The sequence below is a fragment of the Suncus etruscus genome, chromosome 8, assembly GCF_024139225.1.
Source record: "Suncus etruscus isolate mSunEtr1 chromosome 8, mSunEtr1.pri.cur, whole genome shotgun sequence".
Classification (NCBI taxonomy): domain Eukaryota; kingdom Metazoa; phylum Chordata; class Mammalia; order Eulipotyphla; family Soricidae; genus Suncus; species Suncus etruscus.
In genome coordinates, this window is record NC_064855.1 from 98224924 (window position 1) to 98243237 (window position 18314).

General features: G+C 33.6%; 1 non-coding gene across 1 annotated transcript; it reads left to right on the plus strand.

The window, feature by feature from the left end:
* The first annotated feature begins 344 nt into the window (after positions 1 to 344).
* Positions 345 to 450, plus strand: LOC126017090 (U6 spliceosomal RNA). The gene has a single exon (XR_007498763.1). It is a non-coding gene; the product is annotated as a U6 spliceosomal RNA (small nuclear RNA).
* Positions 451 to 18314: the final 17864 nt, after the last annotated feature.

Genomic DNA, 18314 nt, shown 5'->3' on the forward strand with positions numbered 1-18314 from the left:
TTTGACATCTAGTGTAGTGAGTTCATACTGGGGAATAAGTATTGAAAAAATTGGAAGTGTCCACCTGCTTCATTAATTCCAGGTTGCATGGCAGACATGGTGGCACCTGTGGTGGTGTGACTGTGGCTGGTAGGGCCTTTTGAAAAACAAAGGGGGTAGAATAGCCTGGAGACTGCCCAAATACATTTTGATAACATTCTAGAAGGTTTAGCCATACCTGGAGTTTTGGTCAGCTAGGTGTCTCGGAGAGATCAGAGATAAAGCATATAGTCACATTTTTTAAAAAAAAGTGCTTTGCAATAAAACATCCTCAAGTGTAAGTTTTTTTTTTAAATATAAAAAGAGTGCTCGCTTTGGCAGCACATATACTAAAATTGTAACCATACAGAGTAGATTAGTATGGCCCCTGCACCAGGATGACATGCAAATTGTGAAGCGTTATGTATATATAAATATATATACACATATATATGGTATTTGAGACATTTATTCTAATTATTTATTAAAATTGGATTAAATATTGAATTATAGTTGGTTTGGGGGCCACACAGGACTGTGGTTAGACCAATTCCTAGCTCAGAAATTTGGCAGTGCTCAGAGAACCATTTAGGTTTCGGGGGACAAACTTGGTGGACTGTGTATGAGGCAAACACATTTTAAACTTAAAGCTTCACGTTTTTCCATAGCAATCTTTTCAATATATTTTCATTATTCGTTGAAAAAGAAGAAATAAGATAAGAACAGCAAATAATTGAGAGGAAAGAAAATAGATGTTTTATTTTTGCTAAAATTTATAATTAACCAACTATACTTTGGAAGTAAAATGGGCTATTACTAAAAATTATATATGCTGCATACATTATTGTCAGATACACAATTAATGAATTTTATACATGTTTGTTTTTTATAAAAATTTAATAACAGTTTATCTTTAGAGTCAAAGATGTTTAAATAGTAATTGAAGACAAGCTATCTTCTTGCTTTAAAATAATTGTAGGTGTATTTTGTTACTTATTTTGAAGACATAAGTTTATCTTGTACTTAATTTTTGTTTTGTTTTGTTGTTTTTTTTTTCTTTTAGTTTTTAAATCACACCCAGCAGCACTCAGGGGTCACTCCTGATTCCACGCTGAGAAATTGCTCCTAGCAGGCTCAGGGGACCATATGGGATGCCGGGATTCGAACCACTGACCTTCTTCACGCAAGGCAAATGCTTTACCTTCATGCTATCTCACCAGCCCCATACTTAATTTTTAATAGCAGCAAAATGTCATTTTTATTTAATGAACATCTACACATTTATTTTGCAATTAATACTTAATGAAGATTTTTTATAACTGTGGCACAGCACTATATGTTTTAAAAGCATACTTGAGCAAATAAACATTTGAATTTATCCTAAGGAAACATTTCATATACAAGATATAAAAACTAAGTAATAATACTCTTTACCTTTCACTTAGTGTAATAAAAGCTATGACAAAGACATTTATTATATATTAGGGTATCCTTGAACAGTACAATTATGTAGACAGGCAGTAAGTTCATTACTAGAGTTTTCAGGTAAAAGTGTAACAGGATATTAATCTAGAATGTTAGGCAAAGTCCTGATAATGAATGACATTCTGGGTATATTAAATTTTGATTGTAACACTAAAAAAAGGCACTAGAGGATTTTTTAAAAGGATTTCTATTACAGGCAATTAGAAATCAAATAAGTACTGAAAATATTTCCACTTACCCTGGGAGAGAAGGCAAATCTGAAAACAAGAAAATGAAAAACAAGAAAAAGTAGAACTTTCCTTATATTTCTAAATTAATTCTTCCAAAACTACAGCGTTGACAGAAAGTCTTCAATGAATTACCTATATGCTAAGACTAAATTAAATATAAAGCAAAAATCAGTATTTAATTACCTATGTATATAACTTTTGCTATCCAACTATAGATTTTTAAGAATGCTTTGTTAGTTTCTTGTTGTTGCTATAAGAAATTATTACAAAATTAGTGACATAATCAGCAGAACATCACCCTTTCTAGTCTAAAGTCCAAAATTTTGGTTAGTGCTAGCCAGTTGAGATCAAGGTATTTTATGGTCTTGTTTATTTTGGAGAAACTGTTGTCTCTTCAAGTTTCAGGCATCTGTTGACAATTCTTAGACAATATCTTCATTACTGCATTCTTCAAAGGTACCGTGTTGTATATGAAAATATTTCAGAAAGATTATTCTTTGCCTGTTGTCCTACTTTGACCTCCCACGTGGGGGCGCTGTTGAGAGCCGAATAAATAGTTTGGGAGAGAGGTGTTCAGGGTCTTTTGCCAGAGCTGGCTGGCTGGCTCAAGGTGTGTTTTGGAGCTAGCAGCAGGTTGACAAAGGACTGTCTTCGCCCAACCTTTTACCCCTTAACCCTCCTGTCTGTGTGGATTATTTGCTGTGATAAATATTACAAAGATATCCCCCCCCCAAAAAAAAAAAAAAACGGGGACAGAGGATGGGAATCAATTTCTCATTCTGGGAGCTCTTTGCGGATACACAAGCAATCAACAAAGGAGTAAACGGAACCCAACAAATGGGGCAACAGTACCGCATTTTAAACTCTACAGATCATCCCTCTTCTTTCTGTAAAGTTTCATATTACCTCTAATTAGAATATTTGTAGGGCCGGAGTGGTAACACAGTAGTTAAAACATTTTTTTCAGGCGGCTGACCCAGGATGGATGCGGGTTCAATCTCCGGCATCCCATTTGGTCCCTCAATCCAGGAGCAATTTCTGAGCACAGAGCCAAGAGTAACCCCTGAGAGCTGCTGGGTGTGGCCCCCCAAATTCAAACAAACAAAGGAATATTTGTAATTGCAGTTTGGTCCACAAATCAATACAGAACAAATCTGTCCTCTCCAAATCCAAAAAAAAAAATTAAATCTAATATCAGGGGTAGTTAGTCCTGAAGTAAAACTTGAACTTTGGAAAAAGAGCTTGAATTTGTGGAGATTTTTTTTCATGTGTATGAAGATTTTAGAATAATAAAATTCATATAAAAATGAATATTATTTGGGGCTGGAGCGGTGGCACAGGCAGTAAGGCGTCTAGACACCTTGCCTGTGCTAGCCTAGGAGGGACTGCAATTCCATCCTCTGGCGTCCCATATGGTCCTCCAAGCCGGGAGGGATTTCTGAGCGCATAGCCAGGAGTAACCCCTGAGCATCACCAGGTGTGCCCCCACACACACAAATAAAGAAAAAAAATACAACTTGAGGTCTAAAGAAATGACATGGAAAAGTTTAATTGAATAGGTTCTTGCAGGACCATAGACTGTTGTGTATGTAGATATTTTAGGGGATTATTATGTTACTGACCCTAACCTGATTGGTGATTGTGCCCTACCCTAGGGTGTGACCTGGCATTCTGCCCCCACCCTAGGGTAGTACCTGTTTCTGCTTCCACCATTGGTGGTATCTGATCCCACCATTGGGTGGTACATGATTCTGGGGGATAAAACAAGGGTCTGTGGAAGGCGAGAGGCTTTTTGCTGGAACTGAGTCTTTGGACTTCAGTCTTGTCCACGGAATGAAGCTAATATTTCCACAAGCCTGACTGTCTGCGAGCTGTTTACCCGCCGTTTCACCTCAGAACCATCGGCTAGACAGGGTGGCAGACGCATGCACCGAGCTGGAAGAGAAAGGCTTCATCCTCCATTCCTCCATCAGTCAACCTCTTCAAGGGCTGACTTGCAACAATAGACTAGGGGCTCAGTTTCTGTATATATCATCATATAATGTTTCTATACATAGCTTTTAGTATATTATTTGAGATAATTTTAATAGGTCTTTAATAAATAAAATGCATCTTGAACTGTATAAATGCAAATTTAAAATTTTATATTAATAGGTTTGATAAAAGAATAGTCATTGTATGTTTTAAATATTTGAAAATACATATGCCCTTTTTTATATAAGACTCATTCCTAGAAAAATTCTAATCATCTACATCTATGTTTGGAGAAAACCCAAAGATAGCAACATAAAACATATCAGTATAGAATTCTATCTAATAGAGAAAGGCAATTCACATTCACAAGTTCATGAGCAACAAAGATCAAGAAGTTTCCTTTTTAGAATAGGTTTTTGAGGTGGGATTTTCATGGTGCAAACATTCAAAAACTAAACCAGATATTTCAGTAACCTAGATTGATTTGGGACATTTGTATTGAAGCAAAAATCAGGTCAAAATTTTATGACTTGAGTTTTCATTACAAACTTTGCTGCATGTAAGCATTCAATTACTGACAGCTGTTCTTCAATCACACATAAATTCATGCCTTCTGTTCCAAAGTCAAACTCTACCAGAAGAGAGGAAATGAAAGTGAATTTACATCCAGGTTCTTCTCAATGAAGACTTTATGCCATTAGGTGAATATTAATTTCTCACCAAGTGAAAGTGATATTCAATAAATTCAATAGTCATAAAAACCATAATTTAGACATTGTTCAAAAATAAACATTCTTGGGGCCAGTGAGGTGGCGCTAGAGGTAAGGTGTCTGTCTTGCAAGCGCTAGCCAAGGAAGGTCCATGGTTCGATCCCCTGGTGTCCCATATGGTCCCCCCAAGCCAGGGGCAATTTCTGAGTGCTTAGTCGAGAGTAGCCCCTAAGCATCAAACTGGTGTGGCCCAAAAAACAAAAAAAAATTTCTTGAAAACAATAAATAATGACTTTCTCAGTGCCACATTAAAGGCAATTTGGTCTTTTAAAATGGAAAATGTTAAAAATATATAAATTATGTAGATTATATATTCTAAAGAGACAATGCATTCTGAAAAGATAATAACTATCCATGACACTCAAGATACACCCTTTTGAAATAATTAGCTAAAAGTGACAGAGAAAGAGACATACAAAGTATATTTTCTTATGTTATTTTCTTTCAGAATAATGCTTTTTATTTATTTATTTTAGAGTCATACCTGTTTTTGAGTTTAGCCTAGTTTAAGAGTAAAGAATTCCTCGAGGGTAATGGGGATTGAATCTGGATCTGTCACATAAAAGGCAAGTGCCTCACCTATTGTAGTATCTCTATGGCTCCAAGAATCATAATTTCTAAAATCCTATGGAGTTTATGGGGGTTATTTTTTATAAGTTTTAATTTTATCACTATGAGATGCACAGTTGAAAAGTTCACGATTGAGTTTCAGTCATGTATTGTTCCAACACCCCTCTTCATGAGGCCACTAATGTCCAGTTTTCCTACCACAATTAGTCCCCTGCATGCTGCTATGGCAGACATTCTTTCTCCTTTTTTTTTCTAATCTTAATAAGCTATGCATTGTTTAACACTAGAATCTATTTAATGAATTGTTTAATAACAGAATCTATGCTATCACATAGTTTATAATGCCTAACAAGTTCTGTATATTTATAATTTATATAGATCTATTATTTCTCTATCATTACGTTATGTCTAAGTAATTTTAATTTCATGTTTGATTGGTTTAATCTTACCATAAAGAGTTGATTGAATTCAATGAATTTCTCTGACATTTTAGCCATTCATATATCCAAATACAGAAAAATAGAAAAGCATTTGTTCTTAATAAATGCTTTCTGGGTCCAGAGAGATAGCACAGGGTTAGGGCGTTTGCCTTGCGTGCAGCCGACCCAGGACAGAAGATGGTTCGAATCACGGCATCACTTGTGGTCCTCTGTGCCTGCCACAAGCGATTTCTGAATGCAGAGCCAGAAGTAACTCCTGAGCACCACTGGATGTGACCCTCAAAACAAAGAAACAAAAAAAACAGAGTAATGCTTTCTGAACAGGATCCATTGTAAGAATATTCAACATTTGTAAAGTCTTCAGAGTTCCTCAAATTTTTCATACATTTCAGTCACCTTCCATTTCTCATTAATACCAAGCTTCTTGAAATGGTAATTTCTTATTTGAAAAATTATATCTATGAATTTCAAAGATATTACAAAGAATTACATAGATATTTATGATTGCGTTCATGCTTACATTTTTCCAACACCAGTCCCTTCACAGTTTCTACTATTATCCATCAATGTCCTTAGCTTCCCTTTCCTTCAACATGCTTTTGTGGTAGTTACTTATATCCTCTACTATTCTTCTATTGTTCCCTTTCCTCTTACCCCCACGATAGAACCAGCCCCATATCAAGCTTCTTACTGAAGACCAGTTCTTTTGCTCTTTTTCTATCACTCTGTAAATTTGATATTCCCCTCTGAAGTTTCTTTATATCCAACATTTGAAAGAGATCATTCTGATTCTGTTTCTCTCCCTCTTACTGATTTTACTTTAACAAGATACTAGTTTCATCCAAGTTATTTCAAATTGCACGACTTTATCTTGTCTTATAACTAAGTAGTATATACCATTAACTACATGTACCATAGTTTCTTTATCAAGTCATCTGTGAATGGTCATTAAAGTTGTTTCCATATTTTTGCAATTATTCATGGACAACAATAAAGACAAAAGTGTATTTTTTGCATTGTGTTTATGGGCCCTTGGGGTATACTCCATGAAGTGAAATTGCTGGGTACAATTCCTAATTTGCTTGAGGAATATTTATATTATCTTCAAAAAAGGCTGCATCAATAGATATTCCTACAATCAGTAAATGAGAATTCACTCTCCTTTATATATACTTACTAAAAATGGTTGATATTTTTATGCTGCATGCCAGTCTTTGTGATGTTAGATGATAGCTCGTTGTTAGTATTGATTTAATTTTCATGATGATTAGTAATATAAAGCATTCATCTTGAGTGTTTCTTGTGACAATTCTTCTGTAAATCTTAAGGATGCACCCTTGAATGTAATTTTCATTTTTTGATCTTGCTGCTTTCAGAATTCTGTCTCTATCTGTGGGATTCATCATTGTGACTAGGATGTATCTTGGGCTGTTTTTTCTGGGGTCTCTTTTAGTTGGTACTCTTTGGGCATGCAAGATTTGATCGCATGTATCTTTAGCTCTGGTAGTTTCTCTTTAATGATGTTCTTGCCCGTTAATTCTTCCTGTAGATTTTCTACTAGTTCTTCATATATCTTGGATATTAAAATTTGCAAGATAAATGCTGGAGACAAATAGTTTTTTTTTTCATCTGTAGACTGTATTTGTATCCTTGTAATAATTTCATTTGAGATAGATACTTCTTAGTATTTTTTTTTTTTTCGGTTTTTGGGCCACACCCGGTAACGCTCAGGGGTTACTCCTGGCTATGCGCTCAGAAGTCGCTCCTGGCTTGGGGGACCATATGGGACGCCGGGGGATTGAACCGCGGTCCGTCTCCTAGGCTAGCGCAGGTAAGGCAGGCACCTTACCTCCAGCGCCACCGCCCGGCCCCGATACTTCTTAGTTTAAAGTTTCTATTTAACTTTTCTTCTACTTGCTTGGTCAGTAATATATTATTCTTTTTTCCCTCCCCACAACATATTATTCTTTATGATGTCTTTAACGTCAATGTCATGGAGAGTTTTGCCTGTATTGTCCCTTGTGTATCTTATGGTTTTGTGTTTATCTATATCTTTGTCATTTTGAATTAAATTCTGGACACAATATTTGAAAGAGGTCTGAGTTCATTTTTTGTATGTTTGGACAATTTTCTTTGTTCCACTTCATATTTTTCCCCAAACAAATATTAACTGTTTGATGCCTGAGCATCTGTTTCTGAGTTTTCTATTCTATTACATAGATCTGTGACTATTGTCTCCCATCTTCTTTATTCCAGAAATAGACTTAGCTATTTTGAGGGGAGTGGTATTGCTTTATATAAACTTCAGGAGTATTTAATCCATTTCATTGAAACTGCATTAGACATCCTAAGAAGAACTGCATTGAATCTGCGCAATGCTTTGCATTTTATTGCCATTTTGACTATGTTAATCCTACCTAACCATGAGCAGAATGTGTTTCCATTTCCTTATGTTTTGTAGTTTTCTTTGAATAGGTCTTTTACCTCTATAATTAACCTAACTCCTGAGAATTTAATATTGTGAGGCATATTGTGAATAGCTTTTTAAAAAAATAACCCTATCTTTTATCATTACTTGCCTATAAACAGCATGAAATTTTGTGTGTTAATTTTGTAGCCTGCCAATTTACTATACAGATTTATTGTTCTAGAAACTTTCATGTAGTCTTCAGGGTTTTCTATATATAGTATCATGCTATCTGTACATAGGGATTATTTAACTTATTCTTTTCGTTACCAGATTCCCTTAAGATATTTTTCTTCACTAATTGATATGATAATTCCAAGACTATATTGAATAAAAATGGTGAGGGTGGGCAGCCTTGCCTTGTGCCTGACTTTTAGGGAAGAATTTTACTATTTTTCCATTGAGAATCATGCTTTCTGTGAACTTGTGCTAAGTGACTTTGACTATGCTTGAGAAATTTTTTTAATTAACATTTTATTGAATTTCTTTTAATTATGAATGAGTGTTGGATCTATTGAAATGCTTTCTCTGAATGTATTAATATAATTAAATTATTTTAATTTTTATTTTATTGAGATGGTGTATCATATACATTTATTTAGTATGTTAAGCCAAACTCACATATTGAGGATGAATACCTTTTATTTAAGATCTTTTTAATGAGTTGTTGCAATCAATTTGCTAGTATTTTGTTGAAGATCTTTGCATCTGTGTTCATCAGAGATTTGGTTTTGATGTTTTTTTCTTTGTGGGTTTTGTGTGTGTGTGTGTGTGTGTGTGTGTGTGTGTGTGTGTGTGTGTGTGTGCTGTCTGTGTCTGCTTTTGGCATGGGGTAGTGTTTGCTTCAAAGAAACTATTTGGGAGTGTTTTTTGTTTCTTTAATTTCCTGAAAGAATCTTAAAAGGATTGGCAGTAGGTATTTAAAGGTTTGGAAATACTTAATAGTAAATTCATCTGAGCCTGGAGTTTTGTTTTGGGGAAGACATTTTATTACCATTTCAATTTCTTTGATAGTGATAGGTCTGTTCAGGTATTCCAACTCATCTTGGTTCAGTCTTGGGAGGTTATAGGGATCAAACAAATTATTCGTGTTTTCTAGGCTCTCTTGTTTCATGACATAAAATTTCTTAAAATAATCTCTGATGACCTTTGAATTTCTGTCGTATCTATTTCTATACCCTTTCACTTATGATTCAGTTAGTTTTTTCTCTTTCTTTTTTTGTGAATCTTGCTAGTAATCTCTTGATATTTATTTTTCAAAATGTTTCTGGTTCATTAATTTTGGGATTTTTTTTTAGATATAACTCAATTTATATTCTAAATTTTATAATTTCTTTCTTTTGTTAACTTTGGGCTCCTTTTGTTGACCATTTTCAAGTTTCTTGAGCTGTGCTATTAAAATATTTATGTGGACCCTTTCTTTCTTCCTAATGAATGTTTGGATATCTACAAACTTTCCTCTTAACCCTTTTGCTATGTCCCGTAAGTTCTGGTACATCATGTTCTTATTTTTGTTAGTTTCCAGAAATCTTTTGATGTTCTCTCCGATATCCTTTCTGACCTAGTAATTGCATAATTTACAGCTATTTGAGTTGTAACACTGTTTCTTTTTGTCTTTAACTTATTTTCAGAGCAAAATGATCAAAGAAGAGAGTTGATATAATTTCTATCCTCTTGACTTTATGGAGATATGTTTTGTGGCCCAACATGTAGTCATTCTATTATGAGAATGTCCAGTGTGCATTGCTGATGGATGTTTTATGATTTGGGGTCATTAAAAGCCACGTATGGGGCCGGAGAGATAGCACAGCGGTGTTTGCCTGCAAGCAGCCGACCCAGGACCTAAGGTGGTTGGTTCGAATCCTGGTGTCCCATATGGTCTCAGGGCCTGCCAGGAACTATTTCTGAGCAGATAGCCAGGAGTAACCCCTGAGCACCGCCGGGTGTGCCCCCTCCAAAAAAAAAGAAGCCAGGAGAGATAGCTCTGTGGTGTTTGCCTTGCAAGCAGTTGATCCAGGACCAAAGGGGTTGGTTCGAATCCTGGTGTCCCATATGGTCCCCCGTGCCTGCCAGGAGCTATTTCTGAGCAGACAGCCAGGAGTAACCCCTGAGCACTGCTGGGTGTGGCCCAAAAACCAAATAATAATAATAATAATAATAATATAATAATAATAATAAAATAAAAAGCCACATATATGAAATATATATGTGCAAGTATATTTATTAAGTCACTCTCTTTCATCTCTTACTTAAAATCCAGAATTTCCTGGAGGTAAAGGGTATGTTAAAGAGTTTTATCCAGATATTTTCATGATGCAAGCTGCGTATAATGCCTAATGTGACTGAGCACCGAGGTGTAGGATGTCCACCCTTTGTCTCCAAGCACCCCTATGGACAGAAAAGCTGATTTTAAATGTAGTAAGGTTAAGGCATTCAAACATATTGCTTTGAAATATTTCTATTGGAGTCAGTAATTTCCCATCGTATTCTTTACCTGCAATCCTGTATAAGATTCCCTAGGAAATTATTATGGGCCTTTGTAGTAAAAAGGCTGATTACCTTTGGTGATTCAATGTTAATATGTACCTAAAATACTACTGTGAAAGATATGTAAGCCAATGTGGTCAAAATAAAAATCATATATAATAAAAAAATCCAGAATTTCCTTGCTGAGTTTCATAATTTTTCTATTAAGTTGTGATAGAATGACATTGAAATCTACAACTATTAATGAGTTATCTATGTGTTCTTTAAACTCTATTAGTAATTGTTGTACATATTTTTTTGTTTCCTCATTTAGTGTATGTATGTAAGCTTAGGTATGTAAGTTCTTTCTGATGTACATCTCTTGATCATTAAAAATAACTGTCTCATTACTATTTTTAATCTTGTAATCAATGTTTCTGATATCAGTATGAACACCTTGGCCTTGTTTTATGGGTGTTTTGCTTGAAATACTGTCTTCCATTCATTATTTTGAATCTGTGTTTGCTTTACTATTCAAATGTAGTTTTTCCAAGCAGCAGGTTAGATTCAATATGCTAAACCATTCTGTTACTCTGTGTCTCTTAATTGATGAATTTAGTGTATTGACACTATGTGTAATTATTATCATGGAGTTTCGTGCCATTTTTCTGTAGATGTTTGATATGTTTGTGAAACTTATGTTTGACTTAAAGTAGTCCTTTAACCCTTCTTGAGAGGTGGATTTGAGTCTGATGTTCTTGAGCTATTGTTTATCCATGAAGAGCTTCTGTATAGTTCTTTCAAATTTGAATGAGAGTCTGATTGGGTAAAATATTCTTGGTGAGGATTTTTTTTTGGGTTCAGTTGTTTTTTTAAAACTGTATTTCATCATTGTCTTTGGGCATATAGAATGTAATGACAAATCTACTGTGAGTATTATCAATGTTCTTTTATATGTAATTTATTTATTTGGTTTTGCTGCTTTTAGTATTCTATGACATTTTTTCATTTTGATTACATAGTCCCTTTGAGTATTTTTATTTGGATTATATTTAGCTGGTAACTTTGGGCCTCTTGGATTCAGGTAATTCGTTTTCCTATACTGGAGACATCTCAGCAATAATAACTTTGACTGTTGCTACTTGATCAGGGTTGCCTTCTTATTTCTCTGGACCTGATCAATCTTACGTTGTTCCTCTTAAATTTATCCTAGAATTCTCTTATCTGCTATTATTGATTTATTTTGAGGTTCTTGTTTTCTCTATTTTCTTCTATTTTCTGTATGTCATACTGCAGCTCACTGATTTTGTTCATAGCTACTATTAATCTGCTGCTGAGGCCCTCTAGTAAAATTTCATTTCACATATCAGATTCTTTAGTCCTGTCATTTGTAGGTTCTCATTTCTGCATTCATGTCCTCTTCTGTCTTATTGGCAATGCAATCCACTGTTTCTTTGAACACTTTAAACATTTCCAACACTTCTTCTTTAAAGTTCTTATCAAATAGGTCATATGACTGCTTATTACTAGTTAAGTCTTAAGGGCTACCATCTTTATTCACTAAATCAGTTGGGGTTCTGCATTGCTTTCCCACTGTGGCTTTTGTAACCCAACCTATTTTATGTGTTCTTTGTAAAGGAGACTAGAATTAGATTGTTAGTGTATCTTCTCTGTGATATATAGAGTAGTGGCATTAGTGCCTTCACTATAAAAATTAAAAGGCATTATTGTAATAATGCCAGAGACAATAGAGACGAAGGCTGGAAGAACTGGCTCATGATATAAAGCTCAAAGAGTGGTGAGTGCAGTTAGAGAAATAACTACACTGACAACTATCATGACAATGTTAATGAATGACTGAAATAGAATGTCTGTCTTGAATACAGGCAGAGGGTGAGGGAGGAGGAAAATAGGGGCATTGTTGGTGGAAATGTAGCACTGATAAATGGGGGTGATCATTTTATGATTGAAACCCAACTACCAACATGTTTGTAATCATGGTGCTTAAATAAAGATATTATTTAAAAAATTGGGGGAGGAATACTGACTTAGGGTAACAATGGCATGGCTTTGAATTTATGGAACCAAGTGAGTTCTTCTTGGGCTTAGGCCTCCCAGGGTCTAGTCAGGATCTTTCAAGGTCTTAAAATACCTATTCAAACTGTCTGGCACACTTGGGAAGTGTGAGGTGTTGACCTAAAATTAAAATGGCATGGTTCTGAGTGAAGGTTTTTAGCTCTGAAATTGCAGGACTGGAGATGGAGACTGGGATGGCTGGGGCACTTTGGAGGCCATATTGTTTTGGAGGCTGAATGATACCTTATTTCCTTTGTGACATACCTCTGATAGGATGCTAAAAGTAATCTAGATGGCTCATGTTTTAAAAGATCATTTGTCATTATGTAATTTATTTTGATAATTGTCTAAAGAAATAAGAAGTAATAACGAAAATTTTGGGCATAGTGGGTAGAGCATTTTGCCTTGAACATGGCCAACCTGGGTTCAATTTTGGTATCCCAGTCCCCTGAGCTTTCCAGGATAGACTTTTCAGTTTAAAGCCAGGAGTAACTTCTGAGAGTCACAGTCTGTGACCTCCCTCCAAAACCCCAAAATTAAAAAAAAAGAAATTCTTGACATTGGTGAAGACAATGGTTTCAATTATTTCAAAGCAATTTTGGATAGAGGGTTGCAGAACAAACAAGAAAAGTGATTAAAAAGAGGATGAACAAAGATACACAGCTTAATATGTTTATTTATTTAAAAAATGTTGATATTGTTGAAGATAATGGAAATAATTGTTTCAACGTAGTTTTGGATAGAGGTTTGCAGAACAAACAAGAAAGGTGATTAACAAGAGGGTGAAAAGACACACAGGTTAATTAGTTATGCTAAACTAGCATTTATAATCTAGGCACAATAGTACTCTCATTACCATCGGACCCTTTATACAAGTGGATCTAATTTAAAAAATCAAGAGATATTCTAGATCTCAGAGTTTCAGTAGTTTAGAATGAGTTTATAAGATTTTGCTATTAAAAATAATTTGATGAAGAGAAGCAAGTCAGAAATCCCATTTTTAAAAATCCAAATATTTACTCCTGCCTTGACATTTATGAAAAGTGAATTGATAAAATGCATCAAATTATTTACTTATTTTATAGTGGATGTATCTTCTGTTTCATTGACATTTGCATCTTATTAATAAAATATTATGATTTGTTTCTATCATATAGTAAGTGCTCGTATGGTGATGCTTCAAAGTGCTAAAAGTTAAGAACAAGATTACTCAACCGAAATCTCCAGATGCTATGGGAAAAGGCTTTATAATTTAGAGTTAAAAATGCAAATATCAAAGCATTACTGAGTGATGACCTTAAAAATAGTAATGCTGTTAAAAATTTCTTAAATGCCATAGAACAGCTCATCAAAAAGTTTTACAATGTGTATTTTAAGGAGTTATATGTAAACTTAGTAAATATGTATTACACATACATGTTATTGAAGATATTTGAAATTTCTTTAAGAAGATATTTTTTGTGGTAATCTTCATTTTTATTTGCTGTCATACAAATTACTTTATTAGGATATATTCCAAAAGCATTTTTATAAACTATAAAGTATATTAAATATCAAATGTAGGTGCAAGTACATTAGCACAGTGAGGAGGGTATTTGCTTTGCGCATGGCCCACCAAGGTTCAATCCCCAACATTCCATATTGTCTGCCAGGAGTAATTTCTGAGCACAGAGCCAGGAGTAACTCCTGAGCACCACCAGGTGTGGCTCCAAAACAACATCATCAACAAGAACAACAAAAAAACAATATCAAATATATTTATTAGCTGACAAGTTCATACATTTTACATGATCAAATCCTAAATTTGATTATTAAAATAAAATCCAGAATTCCATCTTAAAAACTAAGTAAAACTAGATCTAAAAAATAAAAGAAGATATTTTTCTTTAGAGTAACTCTTAAAGATAATAATTCTAGTTATGGGATCATTAAAATTTAATGAATTTTATGTTTAAACTTATTTAATGTTGACATGCATTTAAAAAGGAAAAACAATAACATTGCCTTTCCTTGGGAATACACAGAATATCCAGTTTGGATATCACACCTGGAGATGATGTAAGTGCTGTCAAGCTTTCTGTCCTAGGATTTATTTTCTTTAGGAAGAGACAGAGTAGTACATAATTTGGCAAAGAGAAAAGTGATTATTCTGTTGCCCGAGAGGCGGATGTTTAAGTGATGTGAAAACTAAGCAGCACAAATTCTAAGAGAGGTGGAAGGCTGTTGTTAGTGTGGGAAAAAAGGATGTCTATGAGGGATCTGTGGAGGATGAATGGGTCTGAATGGCTATTCCAGAAAACTGATAGACACATGGAGTCTGAGCTTAAAAGTTGACTAATGTTGGAATATGCATGCCTTTCCCCCATCTTTTCAGTCACCCCACTTTTGTTTTTTGTGTGTGGTTTTTATTCAGTATTTCATTTTGTTTTCTTAAAAAAGAAGCCATTAACATATCTTTAATTCTGTGGTTACATAATTCTTTTTCAAATTATAAATGTAAGCTGAAATGCCTTTTTTTTTTTTGTATGTGTGGAACATGTCAGATTGCCGCTAGGTGGTTTTTTGGGGGGTAGGTCAGACCCCCAGCCGCTCAGGGGTTGCTCCTGGCTCTGTGCTCAGAAATCGCTCCTGGCAAGCACAGGGGACCAAATGGGATACCGGGATTCCAACCACTGTCAGTCGTGGACTAGCTGCGTGCAAGGCAAAAGCCTTACTTCTGTGATAACTCTCCGGCCCATGCTACTAGGTTTTAAAAGATACCAGTCAAAGAACATTGCAGCCAGACCTGCTTAGATGGTTTTATCCTACTCTTGTAGAATTTTAGAATCTGATAAATATTCTACAGGAAGTTTTGTTTTTGTTTTTGGGTCACACCCAGCAACGCTCAGGGGTAACTCCTGGCTCTACACTCAGAAATTGTTCCTGGCGGGCTCAGGCGATCATATGGGTTTCCGGGATTCGAACCACCGACCTTCTGCATGAAAGGCAAACGCTTATCTCCATGCTATCTCTCCAGCAAAATCTGATAAATATTCTAAACCTTTTTCTAAGTATCATTCCTGAGCAGTATATGAAAAGAGGTATATGTAACTCGTTGAATGCGGATACATACTTTGACTTGAGTTTCAAACTAGGGAACATTTTTAGCTTCACACTAAGAAGTAATTAACTCAACATGTTTGAATTATTATTATAACAATTAAACAGCATTGTAAAGATCAATTTATCTTTCTATAGAGACAACTTACAAATCATACACACTAAGTGTTAATTCTATCAGTTGCTATCAGCATAAGATCTATCTTATTTTCAAAATTTATGAATTCATAATAGATTTTGAATTCTATGTTGACATGTAATTGGAATAAACAACTGAGTTATTTAACAATAACTGACATACACCAATAAAAATAGTCATATGTCCTGGTTGATTGGCAGCTAACTGAGAATGTAGTAGGAGTTCGAACACTTGCATCTTTTGGTTTTTATAGCAGGATGAATTATTCATTGGTCCCAAGAGTATTATACTGATTTTAGTTTATAATTTTGAGTAGTTAGTTCCAGGGACTTTCAGTGGTCAAAATGATTTCACTCCATGCATTGGAAAGGCACCATAGAAAATGAGCCAATTTTTGAAATATCTGTTTTAGGGATTTTTGTTTGTTTGTTGCTGGCCTCTATTTAAGGTCAATTTGGTAATAAAGATTGGATTGATTCTTCTGCTAAATAAAAAAAAGGAAAATATTAAGATTTTCAGACAATAGGCAACAAAAGTCAGAGACTTTTAAGGAAAGAAAAACAATAACCTGAGGTTATTATTTGTATAGGTTTACAGAGGAATTTCCAGGTCAAAGAACAAGGAAGAAAAACCAGGGGTTAGTTTGGCAGACTTCCTTAATGAAGACATATTTTGTAGTTTTGAGAGAATAAAATAACTCAGATTCACAGGACAGAATATTGGGATAAAAGAGCTTTACAGAGACAACTTGAGAGCTGTAGAGAAGTAACTCAAGTATTCATAAGAGTAATGAGTATGAAAAATTACCCGAGACTTGGCAATGAAACACCCCATGTGATTAGAATAGAGTAACCTGAGCTCAAGATGTCTAGGAATAAACATCAATTTATCTATAGTAAAGTAAGCCTTATAATTAACTAGACTCAAAACCTATCGTTGTATATTTGGGATTATAGTCAATATGATCTTGCCTTACTAGGGAGAAATAGTTATGAACTAAACAATATCACACCTAACTAACAAATATAAACCATTACTATCTCAGTAACATAAATGTGTCCTGGAAAGGGGGAGAAAACACAAGTTTTTTAAAAATAGACAGCATTTAATATGGTAAAATTTCTTTAAGTTATATATCAACTGAAAAACCTATCAGGTATGTAAACAGGCAAAATAAAATATCCGTAGTGTAAAAATAAAATTAAAGCAACTGAAACCTACAGAGATTTGAACTAATGAATTAAAACAGTTAAAACATTAAAACAGTTTTCATGACTATTACCTACAGAAGCTTGAGAAAAAAAAGAATATAGAAAAAGTATAGAAAAGGAAGTGTAGCAAATAGACAACATACTTGATTCCTGTAATTCTAAAAATTTGTTCTATTATTTCAAAAAAGCATAGTGAAACAAAAACTATAATGCTAAAGAAGAAATTTTAAAAAAGAATAAAATTAGTGATGTGGATGTTTGAAAACTATATTATATGATGAAAATGCAATAGCTGTTGTTAATATCAACTACGCAATGTAAAAATATAATGAACTTGAAATAAAGTAGTACAAATACTGAAAGTTGAAAAAGGAAAATCCGATAGAAAATCAGCAAGGAAACAATGCATTTTGGTAGAAATTTATATTACCTAAATAAAATGGGTTCAAAATATGAAGTTAACTTAGGAGAGAAAGAAGTGGCTGAAAAACCTTTTAAATATGTACTAAGATTATAATTTCCATATTTAAAGATATTACAAACTCATATTTCCCAAATTTCAACTAACACCAAGAAAAAAGTGAAATTTGTGTTTGCTTGTGAATATATAAAGATTATGAGTAAATGTGCAAAATAGTGATAAAGTTTATAGTTTTAAAATTAGTCACAGAAAAACAAGTATTTTCTTTCAGAAGAAAAAATATAACAAATATAAGAAAAATAACATTTCTTGCAGAAAACAAGACAGTAAAATAGTTTGCTGACATATTTATAAAACTAAATTATGAGAAAAATTCCTTTACATCTAGAATTCTATAACTAACATATTTATTTAACAAAATAAGCTGAAATTAATAAAGGCAAAATATTAAAAATTTGTCACCAATCTGACTTAGAAGAAAAGTTATATGATTTTCTATGGAGATGATAATTTAAAAATATTAAAAAATTAATGTAAATATATTATAGTAAAGTGAAGTTTTAAAAAATATAGAAGTCAAATGTATGAGAAATATTGTGTAAGATCTAAAGGGGAAAAGTTAGAAAATTTTGATGTAAAGTTCTTATATAATATGTTATAATGCATAAAATAGTTTACTAAAATTAAAGACACAGATATAAAATGATTTATGAAAGTAACACAAACTCTTCATAGAATACTTACAAGGTAATTTCTAATTTTATGTATAAAAGAAGTTACATTAAATTAAAAATAATTCAATACAGTATTTATTGAACAAATTAATATCAGTAAACCTCAATGATGAAAACTTTAACTTTCTAAATATATCATATTATAATCTATTTTAAACAGAATAGATTTTTAAAAACAAGATAAATTGTCAGATGTTGTTTATTTAGTATTTTA